Source organism: Triticum aestivum, chromosome 7A (assembly GCF_018294505.1).
Source record: "Triticum aestivum cultivar Chinese Spring chromosome 7A, IWGSC CS RefSeq v2.1, whole genome shotgun sequence".
Taxonomy (NCBI): domain Eukaryota; kingdom Viridiplantae; phylum Streptophyta; class Magnoliopsida; order Poales; family Poaceae; genus Triticum; species Triticum aestivum.
The window spans coordinates 631233559-631241256 of record NC_057812.1 but is presented as its reverse complement, the minus strand read 5'-3'; positions in this window follow the sequence as shown (position 1 = coordinate 631241256).

Sequence of the window (7698 nt, the reverse complement as noted above, 5' to 3'; positions counted from 1 at the left end):
TCGCCTCCACGCCATCGTCTTCGTCCTCGACCGCCGCCGATGGTCGCCGTCGATTCGCCGCCGTTCGTGCTTCCCCGAGCTCGCTGACCCTCCCTGCATGATCCCCGTGAGCCCCTGCTTCGTTTCCCCCTAACCCCATGTCCGATTTCGAGCTCTAGCCGCCCCCTCTACCGGAGCCGAGACGCTCCGCCGCACGGGCTCGTCGCCGGCGAAATCTCGGTGACCATTTGGTCACGGGCGTGCACCCGTTGCGCTAGCCGCGACCCGTAGAGCCCCTCCAGCGCCTCAGCTCCCTCGTCTGTGAGCAGCAGCGCCGAACCTGACCGCACCCGAACTCCGGCCGCCGCTCACGAGCTCGCCGTCGTCGGTACCGGCCACCACAGGCACGGCCACCACCACCGTTCGATGCGCACCAGCAAGGGCTCTCCAACGAGCCCAAGCACAGCCTCGCCCGTGCCCTGTAGCGCGTTTCCGGTTCGCGCCGCCGTCTCGGGCCTCGCCGGCGTCATGTCGCCGGTGGGTTTGACCCACTCTGACCACGGCGGGACCCCCCCTGTGTCCATGACAGGTGGGCCCAGCCCTGTTAGCTAATTAGGATTAGCACTAATCGAATTAGTTAAACTAATTACCCCTGCTGACACTGACAGTGGGCCCCGTGGCTATTAATTTGATTAGTTAGAGTTAATTAACTCTGTTAGTCACCTGAGTCATTGACCAGTGGGCCCCACTGGTCAGGTTTGACCCGGACCAGTCCCTGTTGACCTGCTGACGTCACACTGACGTCAGGCTGACGCAGTAATGAATTACTGGAATTATTATAATTCAGGAAATTCCAGAAAATTGCTAAAACTTCTAAAATCATAGAAATTCAACCGTAACTCCAAATGAAATAAATTATATATGAAAAATTATCAGAAAAATTCAAGGAATCCATCTGTACCATTTTCATGCATGTTTGAACAATGTTTGTCCTCTGTTTTGGACAAAACAAATTAAGGGCATTTAAATAATCATATATGGAGTTGGAATTTGAATCATGTATTCAAACCAACTTCATTTAAATCATAGCTAGGTGCATTAGCCCAAAACACATTCATATTGCCATGTCATAGCATGCATCATATTGTGCATTGCATTGATCGTGTTTCTTCTGTGTTTGCCGGTGTTGTTCCCCCTCGGTAGACGTTGTACCGACGATGTGATCGTTGACACTGATGAAGACTCAATGTTATCTTCAGAAGTGCCAGGCAAGCAAAACCCCCTTGTTCATTCCGATAAAATCCCACTCTCTCGCTCCTGCTCTCTTTTACTGCATTAGGACAACAACGATTCAACTGTTACTTGCTGCGGTAGCTGAACCCCTTTATCCTTTGCATGACCTGTCATTGCCACAGTAAATAGATGAAACCCACTAGCATGAGTAGGAGTTGTTTGAGCCCTGTTGTGCCTACTCATTCATGTTTGTTTGTCATGCCTGCTACTGCTTAGAGTTGAGTCAGGTCTGATTCATCGGGGATGAATCAGAGGCGTGTGAACATGTCCTACTGTGTGTGAGCTAAGTGTGTGAACACGATTTGGTAAAGGTAGCGGTGAGAGGCCATGTAGGAGTACATGGTGGGTTGTCTCATTGCAGCCGTCCGCAGGAACTGAGTTCTGTGTTTGTGATCCATGAACAGTTACTACCACACATTGGGTTCCGGTAACTCGACCCCTCTCGACTTATTAATCAACATGATCTCTGTCCAGGAGTTGCAACTAGTTTCTGGTGTTTGTAGGTAGTGTTAGTAGTCTACCAAGTGGCACCCGGTACAGGTGGGCTTGGGACAGACTAGGCACAGTGGCCCGGTGTACCAAGTGGCACCCGGATGGTGGACTTGGGAACCCTGCTCACATTGTTTGGGGCCGTGAGCGACACCCCGGCCGGATCTCCTTGCGGATGGAACCCGAATAGGCGATAAACCTGGACTAGAGACTTGTTCGGTTAGTCAGGTCGTGGCCGACTCCCTCGCCCGGCTTCCACTTGAAGGTTGCCGAGGTACATGACGTGTACAGGGCAGTAAGTGGCGAGAGCGTGTGTGAAGAAGTACACCCCTGCAGGGTTATCATTATCTATTCAAATAGCCGGATTCCTCGGATATGGAAACTTGGACCCCTTGTACAGTTCATAGACAAGTGAAAGTGGATACTCTAAAATACGCAAGATAAGCGTGAGTGCTATGGATGGCGTTCTCGTAGGGAGACGGGAGCGGATCCATAGTGGTGTATTGATATGGTGAATATGTGGACTCGTGTGCGCCACCTCAAAAGAGTTACTTGCAGTCGTAGTTCAGGATAGCCACCGAGTCAAAGCTGGCTTGCTGGAGTTAAACCCCACCATCCCCTTTGTTGATAATGATGCATATGTAGATAGATCTGATGTAAGTCTTGCTGGGTACATTTGTACTCACGTTTGCCTATTTTATGTTTTTGCAGAGAGACTTCAGTCTCACTAGTAGTTCCGCGTGGACTTCGACATTTAGCTTGTTACCTCAGCTACGATCTTGTGCCCTCGGCAGGATCTGGTAGATAGTCAGGCTTTCAGCCTTTTTCATTTATAGATCTCTGTACTCAGACATGATAGCTTCCGCTTGTGCTTTGACTTGTATGCTCTGAATGTTGGGTCATGAGACCTATGTTTGTAATATCTCGCTCCTTGGAGCCTAATGAATAAATACTTGAGTTGTAGAGTCATGTTGTGATGCCATGTTGTATTTGCACATATCGAGCATATTGTGTGTATGTTATTGAAATGCTTGGTATGTGTGGGATCTGACTATCTAGTTGTTTATCCTTAGTAGCCTCTCTTACCGGGAAATGTCTCCTGGTGTTTCCACTGAGCCATGGTAGCTTGCTACTGCTCCGGAACACTTAGGCTGGCCGGCATGTGTCCTTCTTCGTTCCTGTGTCTGTCCCTTCGGGGAAATGTCACGCGATGAATACCGGAGTCCTGTTAGCCCGCTATAGCCCGGTTCACCGGAGTCCTGCTAGCCGAGTGCTACAGCCTGGATTCACTCGCTGATGACCGACACGTTCGATGCTGGGTCATGGATGCCTGTCCCTGTAAGTTAGTGCCACTTTGGGTTCACGACTAGCCATGTCAGCCCGGGTTCTTTGTCATATGGATGCTAGCGACACTATCATATACGTGAGCCAAAAGGCGCAAACGGTCCCGGGCCAGGTAAGGTGGCACCCGTGGGAATACCGTGCGTGAGGCCGCAAAGTGATATGATGTGTTACATGCTAGATCAGTGTGACTTAGGGTCGGGGTCCTGACACCTATGGTATGATTGTATGTTGTGGTTGTTGTTGTCCTACGGACTAAAACCCTCCGGTTTATATAGACACCGGAGAGGGTTAGGGTTACAAAAGGTCGGTTAAAAAGGAGGAAATATCCATATCTGTATTGCCTAGCTTGCCTTCCACGCCAAGTAGAGTCCCATCCGGACACGAGACGAAGTCTTCAATCTTGTATCTTCATAGTCTAACAGTCCGGGTAATGGAGATAGTTCGGCTATCCGGAGAACCCTAATCCAGGACTCCCTCACCCACCGATTGATGTTAATGCAAGGAGTAGGGATTGCCATGCAACGGATGCACTAGAGCTATAAATGTATGAAAGCTCAACAAAAGAAACTAAGTGGGTGTGCATCCAACTTGCTTGCTCACGAAGACCTAGGGCACTTGAGGAGGCCCATTATTGGAATATACAAGCTAAGTTCTATAATGAAAGATTCCCACTAGTATATGAAAATGACAAAACAAGAGACTCTCTATATGAAGAACATGGTGCTACTTTGAAGCACAAGTGTGGTAAAAGGATAGTAACATTGTCCCTTCTTCTTTTTGGGAGGGGGGCTTCTTTTTTTTCTTTGGCCTTTCTCTTTTTTGGGGGACAATGCTCTATTAAATGATGATCATCACACTTCTATTTATTTACAACTCAATGATTACAACTCGATACTAGAACAAGGATGACTCTATATGAATGCCTCCGGCGGTGTACCGAGATATGCAATGAACCAAGAGTGACATGTATGAAAGAATTATGAACAATGGTTTTGCCACAAATACTATGTCAACTACATGATCATGCTAAGCAATATGATAATGATGAATGTGTCATGATGAACGGAATGATGGAAAGTTGCATGGCAATATATCTCGGAATGGCTATGGAAATGCCATAATAGGTAGGTATGGTGGCTGTTTTGAGGAAGATATAAGGAGGTTTATGTGTGAGAGAGCGTATCATATCACGGGGTTTGGATGCACCGGCGAATTTTGCGCCACTCTCAATGTGAGAAAGGGCAATGCACGGTACCGAAGAGGCTAGCAAGGATGGAAGGGTGAGAGTGTGTATAATCCATGGACTCAACATTAGTCATAAAGAACTCACATACTTATTTCAAAAATCTACAAGTCATCAAAAACCTCAGCACTACACGCATGCTCCTAGGGGATAGATTGGTAGGAAAAGACCATCGCTCATCCCCGACCACCACTCATAAGGAGGACAATCAAATAACACCTCATGTTTCAAATTTGTTACATAACGTTTACCATATGTGCATGCTACGGGACTTGCAAACTTCAACACAAGTATTCCTCAAATTCACAACTTCTAAAGTAGCACGACTTTGATATTATTACCTCCATATCTCAAAACAATCATCAAGCATCAAACTTCTCTTAGTATTCAACACACTCATAAGAGAATTTTATTATTCTTGAATACCTAGCATATTAGGATTTTAAGAAAATTACCATGCTATTAAGACTCTCAAAATTATCTAAGTGAAGCATGAGATTTCATCTATTTCTTCAAAATAAAACAACCACCATGCTCTAAAAGATATAAGTGAAGCACTAGAGAAAACGACAAACTACTCCGAAAGATATAAGTGAAGATCAATGAGTAGTCGAATAATTATTCAACTATGTGAAGACTCTCTAACATTTAAGAATTTCAGATCTTGGTATTCTATTCAAACAGCAAGCAAAGCAACATAAAATTACATTCTAAGATCTTGGTATCTATGCTTCCTAGATCCATAGATAGATCTGGTCGCGCCGGATTTTTGACGCAAGTTCTCACGTAGAACGTGTGTTGACTTATGCATGACTTTGTTAGCCGCTCTATCGTGTTCACGGGGTGGTGGATCCGGCCGGTTGGCCGTATCACTTATCGGCTGTATGGGCTCTAAGGCATCGTCGTCGAATTCCGGTAATAGCTTGCTCTTTGGATAGCTATTTGGGTGGTAGATTCTACCATACTTTGTTACTTTGTTCCACTTGTTGTTGAGCATATCTTGTGCGACCTTGAGCCTTTGCTTCTGTTTCTTCAGGCTTCTCGCTGTGGCAGTAAGCCTTCTGTGGAGGTTCTCTTGCTCCAAGTGTGTTTCCGGGATGATGGGTGCATCATCGTCCAGACTATTTTCTTCCCTAGATGGGGATTGATGATGCTTATCTTTGGCGTCATCATGTTTGGACGTCAGATCCGTACTATGTTTGTTGTTTGCAACTTGATTGTTTTCTGCCACCGGGATGGTGCAATTGTCGTCTTTTCCGGAGTCGTGTGGACTATTGTTATCGTTGTTTTTGCTATGGCGGGACTTAGGGCGGCGCCGCTGACATCGGCGCTTGGGTTGCTTCTTGGAGGGGTCATCCTCCGCTTTCTCGTCACCATTGGCTTCGTTGGGGGGTCCACCATGTGCACGTCATGTGATGAAGTAGTGGTCCTGCGCCCTATGGGCGGTGGTTCCGGTTCGTCTCCGGCTTCGTCATCCATACCCTCGAAGTCCTCGGAGCCGAAGTCGAGCATGTCGGTTAAGTCCTCGATAGTGGCTACTAAGTGTGTGGTGGGTGGGTGGCGAATTTCTTCGTCATCCGCATCCCATTCTAGCCGGACATAGTTCGGCCAAGGTTCTCCTGACAAGGAGAGAGACCCTAATGAATTTAGCACATCCCCGAAGGGTGAGTGCTGAAAGATGTCTGCGGAGGTGAACTCCATGATCGGCGCCCAGTCGGACTCGATGGGCACGGATATGAGCGGCTCAGAGTCCGTGGCTGTAGATGAATCCAGTGGTTTGGCGACACGGCTCTCATAAGGGGTGAAGTCAGTATCCGGCTCTATCGCCACTGAGAGTGCGGCCTCCATGGTGGGGTCCATCCCTTCACTCTCGGATGGCGCGACTTGCTCCGGATTGATGGGCGGAGTAGCTGCGGATGCGATCTCCCGAATACTGTCCGACGACAGAGGTACATCATGCTCGTCAAGACTGTATGGCGCGTCCGACATGGGCTCGAATCCGTCGAAGATCAAGTCTCCACGGATGTCAGCCGTGTAGTGCAAGTTTCCAAATCTGACCTGATGGCCAGGGGCGTAGCTCTCAATCTGCTCCAGATGGCCAAGCGAATTGGCCCGCAGTGCAAAGCCGCCGAATATGAAGATCTGTCCCGGGAGGAAAGCCTCACCCTGGACCGCATCGCTAGCGATGATCGAAGTAGCCATCGAGCCTTATGGTGACGACACGGTGGAACTTTCAATGAAAGCACCAATGTTGGTGTCAAAACCGGCGGATCTCGGGTAGGGGGTCCCGAACTGTGCGTCTAAGGCGGATGGTAACAGGAGGCAGGGGACGTGATGTTTTACCCAGGTTCGGGCCCTCTTGATAGAGGTAAAACCCTACGTCCTGCTTGATTGTTCTTGATGATATGAGTATTACAAGAGTAGATCTACCACGAGATCAGAGAGGCTAAACCCTAGAAGCTAGCCTATGGTATGATTGGCTGTTGTCCTACGGACTAAAACCCTCCGGTTTATATAGACACCGGAGGGGGCTAGGGTTACACGAGGTCGGTTACAAAGGAGGAGGTATACATATCCGTATTGCCTAGCTTGCCTTTCACGCCAAGTAAAGTCCCATCCAGACACGAGACGAAGTCTTCAATCTTGTATCTTCATAGTCCAACAGTCCGGCCAAAGGATATAGTCCGGCTGTCCGGAGACCCCCTAATCCAGGACTCCCTCAGTCATTTCATCCCCTCTCATTTAACTTTCAAAAAGTTTCAATTTCACTCACTTTCAGTCAATCAATCACACCACAATCAAGCAATCAATCAAATCTATCTATTTAATATAACATTCCAAAATTTAGAATTTTGGGATGTTACAAAGTCCCAATATTATCGCATAGCCTATACCATGTCAATGCCTTCTCCTTCAAAGATAAAGGGAAGACCTTCTTCTTGAATTCATCCTTGAGCAAACCTACAAGCTTAAATAATCCACAAACTTCATCCACATTGATTAGATGCATATTAGGATGTAGTGTTCCATCTCCTGCATAAGGATTAGCTAGCAGTTTCTCTGTCATACCCGAGGGAATTTCATAAAAAATATTTTCAGTAGGTTTAGGAGCAACTCTTTGTTCTTCCGTTTGAGGTGAAGATACCCCGAACAAACCCCTCAAAGGATGATTTTCCATAGTGAGAAGTGACAGTAAATTTCAGCACGTAATATAAATGTTTTCTTACCAAATTCCACTTACCAAAGGCGCTTCACTCCCCGGCAATGGCGCCAGAAAAGAGTCTTGATGACCCACAAGTATAGGTATCTATCATAGTCCTTTCGATAAGTAAGAGTGTCGAAGCCAACAA